At 42.1% G+C, this 16,722-nt stretch overlaps 2 long non-coding RNA genes across 3 annotated transcripts in view; one reads left to right on the top strand and one right to left on the bottom strand.

Moving 5' to 3' along the window:
- The window catches only part of LOC134293217 (uncharacterized), a 291,557-nt gene that overhangs the window by 145,808 nt on the left and 129,027 nt on the right, over positions 1 to 16,722 (top strand). The window lies entirely within an intron of this gene.
- Positions 4,834 to 15,021, bottom strand: LOC134293220 (uncharacterized). Its single transcript, XR_010000240.1, has 2 exons — positions 13,072 to 15,021; positions 4,834 to 5,709 (listed from the first exon to the last, which is right to left on the bottom strand). It is a non-coding gene; the product is annotated as an uncharacterized LOC134293220 (long non-coding RNA).

Genomic DNA, 16,722 nt, shown 5'->3' with positions numbered 1-16,722 from the left:
ACCCCCTGCCAAGAAGCAGGAAATCGCATTCAAAGCACCCCCGACAGATGGCCATCCAGCCTCTGCTTAAAAGCCTCCAAAGAAGGAGCCTCCACCACGGCCTGGGGGAGAGAGTTCCACTGTTAAACAGCCTTTCTCACAGTGAGGAAGTTCTTCCTGATGTTCAAGTGGAATCTCCTTTCCTGTAGTTTGAAGCCCTTGTTCCCTTGTGTCCTAGTCTGCAGGGCAGCAGAAAACAAGCTCGCTCCCTCCTCCCTTTGACTTCCCTTCACGTATTTGTACATGGCTATCATGTCTCCTCTCAGCCTTCTCTTCTGCAGGCTAAACATGCCCAGCTCTTTAAGCCGCTCCTCATAGGGCTTGTTCTCCAGACCCTTAATCATTTTAGTCGCCCTCCTCTGGACGCTTTCCAGCTTCTCAACATCTCCCTTCAACTGTGGTGCCCAGAATTGGACACAGTGTGATTCCAGGTGTGGTCTGACCAAGGCAGAATAGAGGGGAGCATGACTTCCCTGGATCTAGACGCTATTCCCCTATTGATGAGGCCAGAATCCCATTGGCTTTTTTAGCAGCCGCATCACATTGTTGGCTCATGTTTAACTTGTTGTCCACGAGGACTCCAAGGTCTTTTTCGCACACACTGCTGTCAAGCCAGGCATCGTCCCCCATTCTGTATCTTTGCATTCCATTTTTTCTGCCGAAGTGAAGTATCTTGCATTTGTCCCTGTTGAACTTCATTTTGTTAGTTTCGGCCCATCTCTCTAGTCTGTCAAGATCGTTTTGAATTCTGCTCCTGTCTTCTGGAGTGTTAGCTATCCCTCCCAGTTTGGTGTCGTCTGCAAACTTGATGATCGTGCCTTCTAACCCTTCGTCTAAGTCGTTAATAAAGATGTTGAACAGAACCGGGCCCAGGACGGAGCCCTGCTTGTGGCACTCCACTTGTCACTTCTTTCCATGATGAAGACGACGCATTGGTGAGAATCACCCTTTGGGTTCGTTCGCTTAGCCAATTGCAGATCCACCTAACCGTAGTTTTGTCTAGCCCACATTTTACTAGTTTGTTTGCCAGAAGGTCGTGGGGGACTTTGTCGAAGGCCTTACTGAAATCCAGGTAGGCTACATCCACAGCATTCCCTGTATCGACCCAACTCGTAACTCTATCGAAAAAAGAGATCAGATTAGTCTGGCATGACTTGTTTTTGTAAATCCGTGTTGACTATTAGCAATGACCGCATTTGTTTCTAAGTGTTCGCAGACCACTTCCTTAATGATCTTTTCCAGAATCTTGCCTGGTATTGATGTGAGGCTGACCGGACGGTAATTGTTTGGGTCGTTCTTTTTTCCCTTCTTGAAGATAGGGACCACATTCGCCCTCCTCCAATCTGCTGGGACTTCTCCCGTTCTCCAAGAACTCTCGAAGATAATTGCCAGTGGTTCTGAAATAACTTCCGCTAGTTCCTTCAGTACTCTTGGGTGTAGCTGATCTGGTCCTGGGGACTTGAATTCGTTTAGAGCGGCCAGGTGTTCCTGGACAACTTGTTTCCCTTGTTTCCCTATGCTGTAAGAAAATAGCACAGACAGACTACAAACAGAGGCACAACTATGTGGCCCAAAGGATTCATTGGAACTTATGCCTCAAGTACCACTTCCCAGCAGTAAAGAACTGGTGGGATCAGAAACCTGCAAAAGTATTGGAAAATGAGCACGCAAAGATACTGTGGGACTTCCGAATCCAGACTGACAAAGTTCTGGAACACAACACACCAGACATCACAGTTGTGGAGAAGAAAAAGGTTTGGATCATTGATGTTGCCATCCCAGGTAACAGACGCATTGACGAAAAACAACAGGAAAAACTCAGCCGCTATCAGGACCCCAAGATTGAACTTCAAAGACTCTGGCAGAAACCAGTGCAGGTGGTCCCGGTGGTGATGGGCACACTGGGTGCTGTGCCAAAAGATCTCAGCCGGCATTTGGAAACAATAGACATTGACAAAATTACGATCTGCCAACTGCAAAAGGCCACCCTGCTGGGATCTGCACGCATCATCCGAAAATACATCACACAGTCCTAGACACTTGGGAAGTGTTCGACTTGTGATTTTGTGATACGAAATCCAGCATATCTATCTTGTTTGCTGTGTCATAATAAAATAATAAATACTATATATATATGTGTGTGTGTGTGTGTGTGTATGTGTGTGTGTGTGTGTGTGTGTGTGTGTATATATATATCTCGTGTCAGGAGCAACCGGAGTTGCTTCTGGAGTGAGAGAATTGGCTGTTTACAAGCACGTTGCCCAGGGGATGCCCAGATGTTTTGATGTTTTACCATCCTTGTGGGAGGCTTTTCTCATGTCCCCGCATGGAGCTGGAGTTGACAGAGGGAGCTCATCTGCACTCTCCCCGGGTGGGATTCGAACCTGGTAGCCTTCAGGTCAGCAACCCAACCTTCAAGTCACAAGGCTTTTATCCCCTAGGCCATCGGAGGCTCCAATACATGTAATAATACATAGAATAAAATAATAAATGCAATAATAATAATAATAATAATAATAATAATAATAATAATACTTCTTTCTCACCTTTAAAATAAGGATTTAGAAGTAATTAATGTTAAACTGAAGCAATTTCTGTTCTCTTCCTATTTCAAACCTTCACCTGATCAAAGGTACAGTAGAGTCTCACTTATCCAACACTCGCTTATCCAACGTTCTGGATTATCCAACGCATTTTTGCAGTCAATGTTTTCAATATATCGTGATATTTTGGTGCTAAATTCATAAATACAGTAATTACTACATAGCATTACTGCGTATTGAACTACGTTTTCTGCCAGATTTGTTGTATAACATGATCTTTTGGTGCTTAATTTGTAAAATCATAACCTAATTTGATGTTTAATAGGCTTTTCCTTAATGCCTCCTTATTATCCAACATATTTGCTTATCCAACATTCTGCTGGCTCGTTTATGTTGGATAAGTGAGACTCTACTGTACTTTCTTGTGTATCTCTATTCCACGTCCTTCTCTTTGCTATCCCAACCTTACCGGCAAGTATGCAAAAAATAAAATAAAAAAGTGCTAAATCCAGTCTCTCCTGCAGCAGTGAATCAAATCAATTCTCTCTTTCTTCTTTTTGATTTCTGACCCTTTTAGATTTCCAGCCTTGTCGCCGAAAGGGCCTGGAAAATAATCCCTTTTGTATTCTTATTGACTCAATTATTTTGCCTCTTGATTTTCTATGAAACGGACCAGAATGGCGGGCTGATTGCTAATGGCCGTGTATTGTTCCAAGGGATGTGTTGCGAAGGTGCTAAGTAGACCTTCTGTCTTTTTTTGACCCGAGTTTTATTTGGATGGATACAAACCATAGCAGACGAGGATATGCAAGATGGGTTTGGAGCGTGATATGGATGGGGTTTCACGATTGAACGGCCATGTTTGTGTCGTTCTGCATCCGTGTGTTGTGACGGCTGACCTCACTTTTTCTTTGACCCACTTTGCGCTAATAGACTCGAGACACGTGATGTCCCAGAGACTCAAATGAGATGCATTTTGATCTGTCGAGGTTTGGCACAGGGCGTTCTGTAGGTGCTGTGTTTATAGATGTCATTGACGATTGGTATTGGCAGATGAATGGGTGTTCCCGACATTGCGTGTTGCGGAATGATTAACTCAGACATCTGCTCCGTGTGGAGCAGATACACCATGATGTCTTCTGTCCCCCCGTGTCCAAGAGCCCTTCCAATGTCTTCCACAAATACCACTCTACCCCCCACCCAAGTGAAAGATTTCATAGATTTTCTAGATTTTCTGTTTCCTCCACCACAGACACCCCAGTGTTTTCGACTCTCTCCACTGGTGTGGAATTTGCATGACCCCGCCCACTGCATCTCCCATAACCCTTTCCTACTCTTTTCTTTTTTAAAAATAGTTTTTATTGAAATTTTGCTAATACATAAAAGTGAACCAGGGAAAGGAAACTAGGGGAAAAGATCGTGAGGAAATGTTTAAGGGAGGGGGAGTAGGATAGTACGAGAGGGACAGTGTAACGATGTCAGGCAGGAGGAAGTCTTTTTAAAATATCCCACCGCTGCCACCAATTGTAAAGAGATGTGGCAGGGAGGAATCTTTTGATTAATTATATTATTATATATTTTACTATATCCGCTGCCACCTATTTGTAAAGATGTCAGGCAGGAGGAAGTCTTTTAAAATCTATCTATCTATCTATCTATAAAAGAGTGATGGCATCACGGCGACCCACAAAACAAAACTACAGGCCCCCCAACCTCGAAATTTGACAACACAACCCATCATCCACGCCTCTAGGTTGATACAACAAAAAGAAAAGAAAAATAAAGTCCTAATTAGAGAGAGAGGAATAATTGCTTTTATCCAATTGCTGCCAGTTAGAAGGCTAAGCTCCTCCAACTTGGTCTCCTAGCAACCCAATAAAAAATAATAATAAAAATCACTAAAAAATGAATACAATAAAATATTATAATAACAGAAAATAACTAAAAATAATACAAGAAAATAATAAAATATAATGAATAAAAATATAACTTACAATAAAATTAATTAAAAAATGCAAATAACGTCAAATAAAAATTACACAACAATTTTTAACCAATACCACCACCACTTTGCCACAGCAACGTGTGGCTGGGCACAGCTAGTATATTATATATTTTACTATATCTGCTGCCACCAATTTTGGAGATCTCAGGCAGAGGGGAATTTCTATTTCTTTTCTTATTCTTATTCTTTTCTTCACTTTAGATGGTAGCGTTACTTAGTTTTGAATATAGGTGACAGAGACTTGGATATTGAAAGAAAACAACAAGTTTATTTCAGGCACAGAGCTTAGTGGTTACAGCATTGCTTCTTTAAAGGCACTTAGATAACGGTTGCAAATATAACTTATGATGAATACACTTTCAAATACTTGCTCCTTTCCTTGAGCAGTCTAAACCTGATCACTTTGGATCTAACCGGGATTACTTCCCCTTATTACTCAGACTCTACAATTGAACCTAAACAAGTCACCTAACTTGCTTAATCTGACACAAGTAGAGATCTGAGTTTCCCTGGTTTCCCTAACTTGGAACCAGTGTCTTCCCTGTGACTAAAAATCACAGACTGAACTGTTTTTAAAACATTCCCTCCTTTTCCTTCAAACGGCGGTTGGCTCCGCCCTCGTTACTATGGTAACCTGCCTCAGAATGCTGAGGTGGTTACCATCCCCCACGCACTGGTAACTAATACTTACCCTTTTTAAACATAGCTAAACATAACTTTTAAAACGAAATTAAACATGACATCTATAAATCAAAATAAAAACACACTTCTTTACAGACAGATAGGGGGGGAGGGGTGGGTAAGAGAGAGAGGGTAGGGAGTGGGGAGGGTGGGAGGGCCAAGGAAAGAAAGTTGCCTAAAGTTTGGGGGATGGGGAGGGGGTCGGTAGGGTGACTTCCGTTCTTCTCTTCCAATATGGCTTCTTCTATCTTCAATCATTTTCTTTTTTAAGGTACTCATCAAAATCTTCCCAATTTGTTTTGTTCATGGCCTTGCCAGAATTACTCTTCATCCAAAAGGTTAAATTGTCCATATCTCTTATTTCTATAATTTTATTTATCCATTGGTCTTTAGTGGGGGTTTCTTCAGATTTCCAATTTTTCACCAAAAGTATCCTCGCTGCTGTTATAAAAAAAAGTAAAAAGTTTATCTTTGTTTGTCTCCATTTTAACTTCAGAGTCATACAACCCTAACAGGAGAAGTTCTGGTTTAAAAATCATATTTAGTTTAAGGATCTTATTACATTCTAAATGTATTATTTTCCAAAACTTTTCAATTTCTTTACAGCTCCACCACATATGTAGATAGGAGCCCACTTGATCTTTACATTTCCAACATCTATTACTAACATTTTTATACATTAAGCTCAGTTTTTTTGGTGTTAGGTACCACCTATGTACTATTTTTAACCAATTCTCCTTTAAGTCTGAGGCATATGTGTATCTAATTTTTTTCCTCCAGATTGATTCACATTCTTCTACAGTAGAGTCTCACTTATCCAAGCCTCGCTTATCCAAGCTTCTGGATAATCCAAGCCATTTTTGTAGTCAATGTTTTCACTATATAGTGATATTTTGGTGCTAAATTCGTAAATACAGTAATTACAACATAACATTACTGCATATTGAACTGCTTTTTCTGTAAAATTTGTTGTAAAACATGATGTTTTGGTGCTTAATTTCTATTTCTTGTAAAATCATAGCCTAATTTGATGTTTAGTAGGCTTTTCCTTCATCCCTCCTTATTATCCAAGATATTCGCTTATCCAAGCTTCTGCCAGCCCGCTTAGCTTGGATAAGTGATACTCTACTGTATATTGATTGGCCTCCCTATGTTTTTAGCCCATTGTATCATTGAATTAGTGACTTCCTCTCTTTCCTACTCTTTCTATGGCACACAGTAAACAGAGGAATTGGTCAGCAACTGAACATACTAGAGAGGTTTGGGGAGAATTCACCATGATTTAGAGGACTTGTAGGTCGTGGGATGTATAGTTCACCTGCAATGTAAGAACACTCTGAACTTCACCAACGATGGACCTGGAACTAACCTGGAACCACAGAACCCTCATGACCAAAATTGATCAGCAACTAGAGATTTATAGGAGTTGTAGGGACTGGGATGTATAGTTCACCTGCAGTCTAAGAGCATTCTGAATGTCACCAATGATGGAACTGACACTAAACTTGGCACCCAGAACACCCATGACCATCACAAAATACTGGAGGTCTTTGGGCAAAATTCATCTTGATTTGGGGGAATTGTAGTTCACCTACATCCAGAGAGCACTGTGAACCCAAACACAGATGGATCTGGACCGAACTTGGCACATCTACCTGACATGGCAGTTACGGGAGGGGCTTGGGAGGAACTGACTTTCCTTTCTGGGAGTTGTAGTTCACCCACAAATGGATCTGAACCAAACCTGGCACACATACCTGATATCCCGAAATTTGATTACTGGAGGGGTTTGGGGGGAACTGATCTCTCTTTTGGGAGTTGTAGTTCAGCCACAACCAGAGAAATCGTGACCTCCACCGATGATGGACCTGGATCAAACTTGGCATGCAGAATCCCCATGACTAACCCCATGACTATTGGAGGGGCTTGAGGGGACCATCTCGACATAGTGGGAGTTGTAGTTCATCGTACAGCCAGAGAGCACACTGGATTCCACTCATGATGCCTCTAGAGCAGACTTGCCCAACATAACACACTTTAAGTACTGATGGGGTGAGTTGTAGTTCACCCACAACCTTATGCAGTTTGTAATAATAATATTAATAACTTTATTTTTCTATCCCACCTTAAAAAAAATAACTTTTTCAAATAACCCAGCAAATGTTGGGCACCCAAGCTAGTTAAAAATAAAAGTGTTATTGTGGCTGATGGAATTTGTGTGATATAACATACCATTTCAGAATGGTGAGTGTATATTATCCTATTAATCCACGTTCTGTCTGCCACACTGACATTTTACTGGTTCTTCTGTCAACATAAATCAAAGGGCTCCTCGTTATTTTGATATCACCTTTTGATGATTGCAGTCTCAATAGAGGGAGTCTATAAATCTTCCCGGTCACGGATGCAATATGTTCTAAACCTTCGCAGTAATATATTTTCCCATATAGGCTGCACGTGGGCTTCCAACCGGACTTCAGGCATCGGCAGAGGTCGTTCTTGGTATAATCGCAGTGTCCAATAGTTTGGATATCTTTTCAAAAGACCAGGTTTTCCTAAACTTGGATCCACTGCAAGTAGCACATGAGCATGTCATGTGGATATCTGTGGAATGATGTCCAGGGTGGGAGAACAAACTCCTCTCTGTTTGAATGTTGCCATTCGCCACCTTGATTAGCATTGAATAGCCTTGCAACTTCAAAGCCTGGCTGCTTCCGGCCTGGGAGAATCCTTTGTTGGGAGGTGTTAGCTTTCCCTGATTGTTTCCTGTCTGGAATTCCCCTGTTTTCTGAGTGTTGTTCTTTATTTACTGTCCTGATATTAGAGTTTTTTAAAATACTGTATATATTCGAGTATAAGCCTAGTTTTTCAGCCCTTTTTTTAAGGCTGAAAAAGCCCCCCTCAGCTTATACTCGGGTGAGGTTCCTGATTGGCTTATATTTGGGTCAGCTTATACTCGAGAATACAGTAGAGTCTCATCCAATGTAAACGGGCTGGCAGAACGTTGGATAAGTGAACATGTTGGATAAGAAGGAGATAAAGGAAAAGCCTATTAAACATCAAAAAAGGTTACGATTTTACAAATTAATCACCAAAACATTATGTCATATAACAAATTTTACAGAAAAAGTAGTTCAATACACAGTAATGCTATGCAGTAATTACTGTATTTATGAATTTAGCACCAAAATATCACGATGTATTGAAAACATTAACTACAAAAATGCGCTGGATAATCCAGAACGTTGGATAAGCGAGTCTTGGATAAGTGAGACTCTACTGTATATGGTACATTTATTATTTTTCTCTATTATTATTGGCATTATTACATTTATTATTTTTCTCTATTATTGTTGTTACTATTACATTTATTTATTATGTTGGATTATGGTTGTATGTGTATGAAATGTAAATCAAGTGTTTTCTGCTGTTTTGCAAGAGTGTGTGTTTCAGTAATGAAACAGTTAACAGCAGACTAGTTTTGATTGACAGCCTGCTATGACCTATCAGGCATGATTTCTGGCCTTGGAGGTCGGGGACTTCCTGCAGACTGAGGAATGTGTTTTTCTTATCTCTGTGTGTGGTTGAGCTGTGCTTGCCGAGGTGAGAGGCTATAGAAGAATGCCAGCTCAGAGCGATGGCTTTTGCTATGCTTTGTAAATATGTTTGTAGATATTGAATAAATGTTTGGACTTCAGACTACAGATGTGTTTGACATTGAACAGGAATTGGTGAGGCAGACGATTGCAACCAATTCATCAGGGTGCTGGAGAAGATGATCAATGGAGTTTGGAGAAACCCACCCAGCAAGCACCCTGACACCTCCACGCTGACATATTATTAATAATACATTTATTGTTTCACTCTGATCTTCTTCTTCTTCTTCTTCTTCTTCTTCTTCTTCTTCTTCTTCTTATTGCATTTATTATCTTACTCTATTTATTGTTACATGTATTATTTTCCTGTATTTATTATTATTATTATTACTACATGTATTATTTTACTCTATTATTATTAAAAGGATACATAAGCACATTTACATTGAAGAAGATGAGAATCATGATTTGATCAGAGTTGGACAGTCTTATCTTAAATTTGAGCTTTATGTAAATATTCAGAAACATTTAACCTACCGATGCCCCAGTTAATGTAATTTTATTGGTATCTATTTTTATTTCTGAAATTTCCCACTCTTGGCTTATACTGGAGTCAATGTTTTCCCAGTTTATTGTGGTAAAATTAGGTGCTTCGGCTTATATTTGGGTTGGCTTATACTCGAGTATATACGGGTACTAGTTGCCAGATTTTGTTCCTTTTCATGGCTTCTTCCTTTCTGTTGACATTGTCCACGTGCTTGTGGATTTCACTGGCTTCTCTGTGTAGTCTGACATGGTGGTTGTTGGAGTGGTCCAGCATTTCTGTGTTCTCAAATAATATGTTGTGTCCAGGTTGATTCATCGAGTGCTCTGCTATGGCTGACTTCTGTGGTTGAATCTGTCTGCAGTGCCTTTGTTATGACTCAGCCTTTGTGTGACTCTGATGAGGATTCTGGGATGCAAGTGCATAATGATGGCATTCAGGTTCAGGATGAGTTTCAAGATTATTCTGATGGGAATTATGGGATTCAGGTGCAGAGTGTTCCTGCTGTGGGAGATGAAGAGCAGGGAGATTTTCCCATGGGAAGAAATGATGTTGTTTCTGATGGTTTTCAGGTGCAAGAAGCAGAAAGGGAGAGCAGCTCCCAGCCTCAGCCTGATAACACTAATGAGCTCAGTGGCCTTGATGATGACACCGCTTCTCTCCATCGGACTAGTCGATTGGAATTTCGGGGGTTACACAGAAGCCTCCGAATAGCAAATAAGAGGGAGGTCAAAGGGCAAAGAAATGCCTTCATGTCATGCTATTAAAACAGTCTGCTGAGAGGAAAATCTTTGTCAAAGCAATTTCCTCGCTTGAATCAAGAACCAAGTCTGCTTTCTTGTATTACTTTCTAGCCTGGATGTATTCCCGTTGCTGGGTCTTTGGCTTCTTTGGAAAGGACCTTGTTTCATGCCTATTGTTTCTATGGATTTGTTGCTTACAGCCTTGTTTTTGTAACTATCTTTTGGAACTGAACTTTTACCTTTTATAAACTATCTTTTCCCTATTTTCTAATGAACTACAAAAGACTACGTTCTGTGTGCAGCCTGGTGTCTTTAGCAAGGTGAAGCTATCCTGAGGTGCGACAGCCTTTCATGTTCCTCAATTCGTGTCTGGGCAATGCTACGTTTGTGTGATGTCCCATGGACCCCCGGGCCGTGAACCTGACTCCATTGTGGACAATAGCAATGAGGAAACAGGTTTAGTGCCAATTCAGCAAGACTCTGCCCCGTTCCAGATGTTCCCTATTGACAATTCCAGTTCAGTGCTCATTAAGAAGGACCTTGGGACAGAGTCTTCTCTTCCCAGCTCTCCCCCCTTTGATCGGAAAATGTTTGTGCAAACGGACAGACAGGAGAGAGTGTGCGAGATTAGCAGCAAGGGAATCTCTTGATTAACCATTTTCCCCTGAGAACTCTCGGGGAGGATCGCATCTGGTAGAGAGGTTTGCTTTAGCTCTTTTCCCTTGGGAAAAGAGTAGTTGGACACCTGCTCTGTGCAGAGATTTGGAGTTCCTTAAAAGTTCTGTGCGCTGGCTAGTCAGCGCGGAGTCAACAAGTCAGTTCGAAGGATTAGCTTCGTTTCCAGCCAAGTGTGGACTGCGTTTTAAGTCCGCTACCTTCCAGTCTCGTCGTACCTTGCCTTGCCGTGTTTCTTGTCTTGTTTCGCCGTGATTCCAGCCTTGCATCATTGTGTTGAGTATCCAGTCTTGTCTTCAATTCCTTGCCTTGGACTTACTTTGAACTCTAATAAAATCTTGGACGTTTCCCCCACTCAAACTGCTTGGAAGTTTGAGTGTGTTTCGGTTTGGATTATAACTTTGAACTCTAATATTATATACTGGACAATATTTTACTGGACTATATTTGACCTTCCCTGAAAGGTCTATTGATGGACTATATATTCTGCTTATTTTTGTTCTAATTTACTCATTCCTTAATAAAGATATTAGACTGTTATTGGTCTCTGTGTATTGGTTTCCAGTGCTCTCGCTGCCAGGGCGTGACAGTTTGGTGGTCCCTATGTAGACTTGTCCACAGCTGCATGGTATCAGGTAGACTCCTGCAGAGGTGAGAAGATCCCTCTTGTCCTTCGCTGAATGTAGCATTTGTTGGATTTTCTTAGTGGGTCTGTAGCGGGTCTGTAGATAGTTTGTAGGTTGTGTTTATTCATCAGCTTCCCTCTGCGGTCAGTGGTTCCCTTGATGTCTGGTAAGAACACTTTTCCTCTGGATTGATCTTTGTCTTTCCTCTCGTGGCTTGTTCTTGGCATTGCAGCTCTTCTGATGTCCGTGGTGTCCTGTAGAGTCCGGTTTTGGTGGTTGAGTTCACCTTGGAGGAAGTGGGCTTTGCAGATTCTTTTTGCGAAAGCCTTTGACAACACATCATCCAAGTTGTTTTTTTTTCTGGGGTCTCTGAGCACCAAGAAAATTGGCGCCATGAGAGACAGTAGCGGTGGGGCTGCGAGACATATCTGAGCCTTATCAAGGAGACAGCTTGGGAGGATTTCATCTCTTGGAGCAGTCAGAAGTTGGGTTGAGTTGCCCTTCTGCCAGGTTAAGTACTTCCGAAGCCCTGCAAGCACTTGGTCCAAGCCAACCTAGACATCCCAATTAGCTTTGAGCATGGAGCCAAATGGTAGAAGCCAGCGGGTGAGTCGGCCTCTGTCAAACAGGTGCCGAAACATTAACTTTCAGGGAAACCGAGCAAGCAGAAGAGGGGATGGCTCTCATTTGATCCAATTTGAGGATTTCTACAGCACTCCATCCGTCCTTATTTGTCTGTAAATTATAGCGTAAAGGAGAACTGCACTTCTCTCTCCTCTCCAGCTGGCTGTAAGAGGTTTTCGTTCTCTAAAAGAGACAAAACAATCACGACCAAGGTTGTGTGTGTTCTTTCTTGCTATGTCAACCTTGAGTTCAGTACGATCAGGGGATTGTTTTTGGAAGGACAAAAATGGTGATAGTTTGATCATTACACCTTACCCAGTCTACTTTTACAATCTCTCCGTTTTAATCCATGTTTTTATTAGTTCTTGTATTTATTGGCTAATGTTTAAATTTTTTAATTGTGCATGTTTTTGTCTATTGCTGTGTTTTATACTGCTACTGTTTTTATTCGGGCTTGGCCCAATGTAAGCCGCCCTGACTCCCCTTTGGGGAGATAGAGGCGGGGTATAAAAATAAAGTTGTTGTTGTTATTATTATTATTATTATTATTATTATTATTAGTGCCGGTCCCTATTCTCTCGGCTTCCTCCTCCCCAATATATCACTTCGTCCAGGCAGTTTGGCTCTGGGAGGGCTGGGCCGTGGGTGCCATGGCGGAGGAATGGCTCCTCTTTGCCTCTTCCTTCGAGCAGGGAAGTAATGGGGACTGGATATTCTTAGTGCTCAAGTCAATCAATCACAGTGACATGTTTTGCAGGGGGGAATAGGGCTTTGGAGCCGAGGAGCATTTGCGTCCAAGAGGGATCTCTGCTCATTTCCCCGCTTATTTTATTAGAACCAGAATTATGTCTTAATTTCTGAAATGAGACAAACTCAGGGCAGAAGGTTCAAAACGACTGGCTGCCAGGCCGCTCAGTTTCATCCGCATTAAGCTTTGGATCCATAGACACACACCCCCCATGCATATTTAGCTGTTTAGGGAAATAGAGACTCACAGATTATTGTGCAGATAATGTGGCCAGTCCAGCGGAGTTGATGGCGTAGGAGCATCACCTCAATGCTGGTGGTCTTTGCTTCCTCAGGCACGCTGGCATTTGTCCGCCTATCTTCCCAAGAGATTGGCAGGATTTTTCTGAGGCAATGCTGATGGAAACGCTCCAGGAGTTGGGTGTGATGTCCACGTTTTGCAGGCGTAGAGCAGGGTTGGGAGGACAATCTATATATATAAAAGGGTAATGAAATGTCGGCCTAGGACAAAACAACAAAACTACACATCCCAGAAACACTAAACTTGGCAGCACAACCCCTCATCCATGCCTCTACATTCATATAACAAAAAAAAAAGAAAAATAAAGTCCTAATTAGAGGGAGAGGAATAATTATTTTTATCCAATTTCTGCCAGTTAGAAGGCTAAGCTCCACCCACTTGGTCTCCTAGCAACCCACTCAGCCCAGGGGACAGGCAGAGTTAGGCCTCACTTAGGCCTCTTCCACACTGCCTATAAAATACAGATTATCTGATCTTAACTGGATTATATGGCAGTGTAGACTCAAGGCCCTTCCTCACAGCTATATAACCCATTTATAATGGACTTAATGTCAGGGGAAAACCTTTACCCTTTACCTTAACTACCACCAATTCCTCAATACTTTATTTCCCATACCACCAGACTTCGCCACAGCAACGAGTGGCCGGGCACAGCTAGTCTCTATATATAAAAGAGTGATGGCATCAGGGCAGCGGACAAAACAACAAAACTACAGGCCCCCCAACCTCGAAATTTGACAACACAACCCATCATCCACGGCTCTAGGTTGATACAACAAAAAGAAAAGAAAAATAAAGTCCTAATTAGAGAGAGAGGAATAATTCTTTTTATCCAATTGCTGCCAGTTACAAGGCTAAGTTCCGCCCTAAGGTTAGCAGATACCCCTAAGGATCATCCAGTTCAACTTCCTTATATCATGCAGGAGGACACAATCCAATCACTCCTGACAGATGGCTATCCAATATCTGCACAATGATAATACACATCGAATCATAGCATCAGACAGTTAGGAGACACCCCTAAAAGCCATCCAGCCCAACCCAATTCTGCCATGCAGGACACAAGCCAAGCACTCCCAACAAACGGCCACCCAGCCTCTCAATACTACCATGTTTCCCCAAAAATAAGACAGTGTCTTATATTAATTTTTGCTCCCAAAGATGCTCTAGGTCTTATTTTCAGGGATGTCTTACTTTTCCATGAAGAAGAATTCACATTTATTGTTGAACAAAAAAAAAGAACATTTATTATATACTGTACAGTAGTCCATCACAAACCAGCATAACCAGACAAACTGTGAATCCTATGAAGAATTTCTTGTTACTACCATTATTTCCATGTACAACACTCTATGGTACGTACATTTACCAATCCTGCATGCTCTGGTGTTCTGTTTGTTGGGCATGCTTCCAAACAAAAACTTTGCTAGGTCTTACTTTCAGGGGAGGCCTTATATTTAGCAATTCAGCAAAACCTCTACTAGGTCTTATTTTCTGGGGATGTCTTATTTTAGGGGAAACAGGGTAATACTACTACTACAGTAGAGTCTCACTAATCCAAGCTAAACGGGCCGGCAGAAGCTTGGATAAGCGAATATCTTGGATTATAAGGACTGATCAAGGAAAAGCCTATTAAACATCAAATTAGTTTACGATTTTACAAATTAAGCACCAAAACTTGATGTTATACAACAAATTTGACAGAAAAAGTAGTTCAATACGCAGTAATGTTATGTTGTAATTACTGTATTTACGAATTTAGCACCAAAATATCACGATATATTGGAAACATTGACTACAAAAATGGCTTGGATTATCCAGAGGCTTGGATAAGCGAGGCTTGGATTAGTGAGACTCTACTGTACTAATAATAATAATAATAATAATAATAATAATAATAATAATAATAATAATAACATAATCATACAATCCTAAGGTTTGGAGTGACCCCTAAGGATCATCCAGATCAACTTCCTTCTACCATGCAGGAGGACACAATCCAAGCACTCCAGACAGATGGCCATCTAGCCTCTACATAATAATGATGATGATGAAGATGATGATGATGATAATAATAATAATAATAATAATAGAAGCATACAATCCAAGAGTTTGGAGAGACCCCAAAGGGCCATCCAGCCCAACCCTTTCTACTATGCAGCAGGACACAATCCAAGCATTCACAACACATGGACAACGTATAAATACTATACAATACTACACAGGGACATAGACCCCCCCCCCTTCTACCCTCACCACTTTCACAGTACACAAACAACCAAATGCATACTAAACATAAAGACAACCATACAACAGACATTCAATACCACCACAACCTCAACAATTTCTCACCAACACCACCAGACAACACCACAGCAACGCGTGGCCGGGCACAGCTAGTGGCTTTATAAACAAGCACCTTGGTCTCTCTACGGATGTCCCGGTCATCAAACACTCTCTGCTTCATACGGAAAAATGCTGTGCTCGCAGAGCTCAGGCGGTATTGTATTTCAGTGTCGATGTTTACTTTTGTGGAGAGGTGGCTGCCAAGGAAGCGGAAATGGTCAACATTTTCTAATGTGACACCATTAAACTGTATTCCTGGCTGTGCAGAGGGATTAGCTGGTGCCTGTTGGAAGAGCACTTTGGTTTTCTCGATGTTGAGTGAAAGGCCGAGCTTCTCGTATGCTTCTGCGAAGGTGTTCCCAAGTATACCACCAACCAAGGCCTCATGAGTCAGGAAATCCCCTCCAGCTATTTTCCTGGGTTTACTTACTTAGCCGATCCCTTGTAGCTCGAGGACGATTGTCTTCCATCTTGGGGGTGGGTTCTTAGGTGGCTGAAGAGACCGATTCTTGACCCGCATATTCTCCCGCAGTGAGGACATTGGTTTCCAGGTGGAAGGCGGTCCCGGTCAGGGTTAGCTTGACGCTCCTTCCTCTTGGCACGTTTCTCCCTTAAGCCCTCCGTTCGTGCCTCTTTGAACTCCGCAGCACTGCTGGTCACAGCTGACCTCCAATTAGAGCGCTCAAGGGCCAGGGCTTCCCAGTTCTCAGTGTCTCTGCCACAGTTTTTAAGGTTGGCTTTGAGTTCATCTTTAAATCTCTTTTCCTACCCACCAACATTCCGTTTCCCGTTCTTGAGTTCGGAGTAGAGTAACTGCTTTGGGAGCCGGTGATCGGGCATTCGGACAACGTGGCCAGTCCAGCGGAGTTGATGGCGTAGGAGCATTGCTTCAATGCTGGTAGTCTTTGCTTCTTCCAGCACGCTGACATTTGTCCGCCTGTCTTCCCAAGAGATTTCCAGGATTTTCCTGAGGCAACGCTGATGGAAACGCTCCAGGAGTTTGGTGCGACGTCTGTAGACAGTCCACGTTTCGCAGGCATAGAGAAGGGTTGGGAGGGGAATGGCTTCATAAACAAGCACCTTGGTCTCTTTATGGATGTCCCGGTCATCAAACACTCTCTGCTTCATACGGAAAAATGCTGCACTCGCAGAGCTCAGGCGGTGTTGTATTTCAGTGTCGTCTGTAGACTGTCCACGTTTCGCAGGCGTAGAGAAGGGTTGGGAGGGGAATGGCTTCATAAACAAGCACCTT

Source organism: Anolis carolinensis, unplaced genomic scaffold (assembly GCF_035594765.1).
Source record: "Anolis carolinensis isolate JA03-04 unplaced genomic scaffold, rAnoCar3.1.pri scaffold_7, whole genome shotgun sequence".
Taxonomy (NCBI): Eukaryota; Metazoa; Chordata; class Lepidosauria; order Squamata; family Dactyloidae; genus Anolis; species Anolis carolinensis.
Note: the sequence above shows the minus strand (reverse complement) of the source record. Positions and strands in the feature narration are given on the sequence as shown.